Source organism: Tursiops truncatus, chromosome 12, assembly GCF_011762595.2.
Source record: "Tursiops truncatus isolate mTurTru1 chromosome 12, mTurTru1.mat.Y, whole genome shotgun sequence".
NCBI classification, from domain to species: domain Eukaryota; kingdom Metazoa; phylum Chordata; class Mammalia; order Artiodactyla; family Delphinidae; genus Tursiops; species Tursiops truncatus.
Window position 1 is genome coordinate 15,681,307 of NC_047045.1, and position 4,723 is coordinate 15,686,029.

At 39.4% G+C, this 4,723-nt stretch overlaps 1 non-coding gene across 1 annotated transcript; it reads right to left on the minus strand.

Moving 5' to 3' along the window:
• Window positions 1–1,982: 1,982 nt before the first annotated feature.
• On the minus strand, window positions 1,983–2,054 carry TRNAE-UUC (transfer RNA glutamic acid (anticodon UUC)). The gene has a single exon. It is a non-coding gene; the product is annotated as a tRNA-Glu (tRNA).
• Between the last annotated feature and the right edge of the window lie 2,669 nt (window positions 2,055–4,723).

The window sequence follows — 4,723 nt, forward strand, 5'->3', positions numbered from 1 at the left end:
TTCTCTATGTATGATCTTGGGAAGGTCCAGCTACCCTGGAGCCTCAATTTCCTTATGTGTAAAATGGGAATAATAATACCTGACCCCCAAAACTGTTACGATGATGGCATCAGATTGCATTTGTAAGTAATTTAATAACAGGGACAGGTACACACACTAGATTCAACCAATAAAGTGAAAATTAACCTTTCCACTGAAACGGGGTTATAAGAAATTCTGTTGTTTCCATCCTGATTTACTTAATCTCTCTATACAGATGAGCAGTCCTAAATCAGCAGTTTACTTGAGGAAAACTTCCATGGAAAAGTCATTTCTCTGTAACATCATCCATTAACATGAGGTTGCAGCTCTGGCTTTTCAGTGAGGCTTTGCTATTGGTTTTATTGATTATTAGTACACGCTTTTTTCATATTAAAACCTATTTATTATTTTCCCAACATGTAATCTGTTTTGATAACTGAGGTGAATCACAAAATTTTTGAATAAGAAATGAGTTTCTACATTCAATTTCTTAAACAAACCAGGCATTCAGCACACAACTTTAATGAAGTTATTTGCCTAGAGGCAAATCAATAATTAATTTCCCCACTCAAAAGATATGACTTGGGTGTTTCCCTTAAAGCATGCCAATTACAAATAGAAAAGTCAGACTATAAAAAGTATATATTGGGCTTCCCTGGTGGCGCAGTGGTTGAGAGTCCGCCTGCCGATGCAGGGGACCCAGGTTCGTGCCCCGGTCTGGGAAGATCCCACATGCCGCGGAGTGGCTGGGCCCGTGAGCCATGGCTGCTGAGCCTGCGCGTCCGGAGCGTGTGCTCTTCAGTGGGAGAGGCCACAACAGTGAGAGGCCCGCGTACCGCAAAAAAAAAAAAAAAAAAAAAAAAAAAAAAAAAAAAGTATATATTTATTGACAAGTTGGAAGATGTTGCCAGGCTCTTTTATAAGCTCTCTGAAGATGATTGCTTTGTTTGAAAAGAACTTTTAATGACCCTTGATCAGGCTGCTGAAGTCTTAGCATTATATTCCTACTTTGTAATACACACCCAGCTCACACTGATAATTCCCCCGTAGTTGTGGTGATTAGGGAGAATCACAACAGACGATTGATAAACTTGCTATGAGATGACTGTGGTGGAAAGAACGGCTCTGAATTATTCTAGTTAATTTAACCCCTATACTTGAGAGAACCAGTGACACTGGTGGCTATGAAGTATTTGCTAATATAAAATGATAAGTTTTAGCACATGTTCTTAACAAACCTGAAACTGAGTTGGGAGAGTGAGGAAAATTCGACTTGTATTCAATTTAATTTCCAAAACTATGAGTTTATCTGAAGTATCATGCTAACAATTATTTTCCATCTGCTCACTCTGTTCTGGCACCACTGGCCTCCTCTCTGTTCTTAGATAAGCCTCGGAGCCTTTGCACTTGTTATGGCCTCTGCCTGGCCTGCTCTCCTCCCGTATATTTGCATTGGCCCGTTTCTTTACATCCTTCAAGACTTTGTTCAAGGTCATTTTCTCAGAGTTGCCTCCTCTGATCCCTATACTTAAAATTATACACCCCAGTACTCCCAATCTCCCTTAGTCTGCTCTGTTTCTTTCCAGAGCACCAATCTAATTATCTTCCGAAGCACTATGTATTTAGAAATACTTATTTGTTTATTGTTTTCTCCTCTCTCCCATCAAATGTAGACTCTAGGAAGCCAGGGAATTTTATTTGTTTTATCCAATGCTGTCTTTCCAGCACATGGAATATTGTCAGATACCTAATGAAAACTGAATAAACATTTGTTGAATAAATGCTTTAATAAATAAAGAGATTCAATGTACTAGCTTGAGCACCTGGAAATGGCTCTAATTGATTATTTGGCTGCTTGCCTCAAACCTGGACTCATCAATGGAAGGTGTCTGATGAAGTTAAAATACCAGAAATTAATTGGTACCCTTTTTTTTTCAGCCTTGTGGTGTGGATTGTGGGAGTTCCCTGGCCAGGGATTGAACCCGGGCCACGGCAGTGAAAGCACCAAGTCCTAACCACTGGACCACCAGGGAACTCCCAATAAATTGGTACCTTGTAGAAAGATAAATCCAAAGAATTTAGGGAGATTTGATATTTCGCAACTTTGTTCCTTAAGGGGATAATAGAAAACACTTCTAGACATTAAGAAATTCATTGGTGAGGGGAGTGCAGCATTCGTGAAAAAGACTGCAGTGGTTAGCATCTCTAGGAGGGGATGATACCACCATGTACATTGGTAACCTTGGTCGACTGAGGGCAAATTAGCAGCACTTAATAAGCCAAGGAAGGTGGTGTGGTTCTGTAATAATCACCAGGGTGAGATTGTTAATAATAAAGTTTGACACACAGAAGACTTTGGAAGTGGCTAACTGATCATGCGGGATTCTAGGACTGAAATTGATGATATCCTACTAAGGTCCTACTTAAAAAAATCTCTAGGTTTGGCAGTGTCCTGAGTGACTCACTACAATGGAAATTCACAGTCCCTCCCACACTTGCCTGACCTGAATCAGATCATAGACTCAGAGCTCCTTAAATGAAGGGAAAGATCTGTCTCATTGAGGAAGAACCCTGCAGCAGTCTCAAGTATATCTTCCTTCTAGTTGTTTTCTAGCATTTTATAAAGTGTGTATTACTGGTGATTAACTTTCTTATTTGATCCATAGGTAGCAGATCAAAGTTGTGACTGACTTGATAGAGAAGGACTGACTATCTCTCAGAGATAGCGATGGTGGCTGAATGATTGTGGGTATTCACTTTTGGGGAGAAGACGCACATGCTTTAATTTGGAATATAGATATTTTCTTTATGTCAGATATGGACATGCTATTGTTGCTATTGCTATTGTTGCAATTATATGTATAGGAAGAAGGTTGTGTTTCGGTGGAAAAGTCCAAAGATTGGGTTATTGATGGTAGTTACTACTGATGCTCTGTCAGCAACCACTCCTATCACGCTCCAGCCTGTGTTCTATATCAATCATCTTTGAGTCTCACTGCAACTCCTGTCTCTTGTTTATGAAATTTTTCCACTCTCTGAAGTCTGCAACATATAGTCAATACTACACAATTTAGTCTTTAATTATATACTGTCTTTTTTTTTAACATCTTTATTGGAGTATAATTGCTTTACAATGGTATGTTAGTTTCTGCTTTACAACAAAATGAATCAGTTATATATATATACATATGTTCCCATATCTCTTCCCTCTTGCGTCTCCCTCCCTCCCACCCTCCCTGTCCCACCCCTCCAGGCTATCACAAAGCACGGAGCTGATCTCCCTGTGCTCTGCGGCTGCTTCCCACTAGCTATCTACTTTACGTTTGGTAGTGTATATATGTCCATGCCACTGTCTCACTTTCTCCCAGCTTACCCTTCTCCCTCCCGATATCCTCAAGTCCATTCTCTAGTAGGTCTGTGTCTTTATTCCTGTCTTACCCCTAGGTTCTTCATGACATTTTTTTTCTTAAATTCCATATATATGTGTTAGCATACGGTATTTGTCTTTCTCTTTCTGACTTACTTCACTCTGTATGACGGACTCTAGGTCTATCCACCTCACTACAAATAGCTCAATTTCATTACTTTTAATGGCTGAGTAATATTCCATTGTATGTATGTGCCACATCTTCTTTATCCATTCATCCGATGATGGACATTTAGGTTGTTTCCATCTCCGGGCTATTGTAAATAGAGCTGCAATGAACATTTTGGTACATGACTCTTTTTGAATTATGGTTTTCTCAGGGTATATGCCCAGTAGTGGGATTGCTGGGTCATATGGTAGTTCTATTTGTAGTTTTTTAAGGAACCTCCATACTGTTCTCCACAGTGGCTATATCAATTTACATTTCCACCAACAGTGCAAGAGGGTTCCCTTTTCTCCACACCCTCTCCAGCATTTATTGCTCCTAGAATTTTTGATGATGGCCATTCTGACCAGTGTGAGATGATATCTCATTGTAGTTTTGATTTGCATTTCTCTAATGATTAGTGATGTTGAGCATTCTTTCATGTGTTTGTTGGCAGTCTGTATATCTTTTTGGAGAAATGTCTATTTAGGTCTTCTACCCATTTTTGGATTGGGTTGTTTGTTTTTTTGTTATTAAGCTGCATGAGCTGCTGGTAAATTTTGGAGATTAATCCTTTGTCAGTTGCTTCATTTGCAAATATTCTCTACCATTCTGAGGGTTGTCTTTTGGTCTTGTTTATGGTTTCCTTTGCAGTGCAAAAGCTTTGAAGTTTCATGAGGTCTCATTTGTTTATTTTTGTTTTTATTTCCATTTCTCTAGGAGGTGGGTCAAAAAGGATCTTGCTGTGATTTATGTCATAGAGTGTCCTGCCTATGTTTTCCTCTAAGGGTTTGATAGTTTCTGGCCTTACAATTAGGTCTTTAATCCATTTTGAGCTTATTTTTGTGTATGGTGTTAGGAAGTGATCTAATCTCTTACTTTTACATGCACCTGTCCAGTTTTCCCAGCACCACTTATTGAAGAGGCTGTCCTTTCTCCAGTGTACATTCCTGCCTCCTTTATGAAAGATAAGCTGACCATATGTGCGTGGGTTTATCTCTGGGCTTTCTATCATGTTCCACTGATCTATCTTTCTGTTTTTGTGCCAGTACCATACTGTCTTGATTACTGTAGCTTTGTAGTATAGTCTGAAGTCAGGGAGTCTGATTCCTCCAGCTCCATTTTTCGTT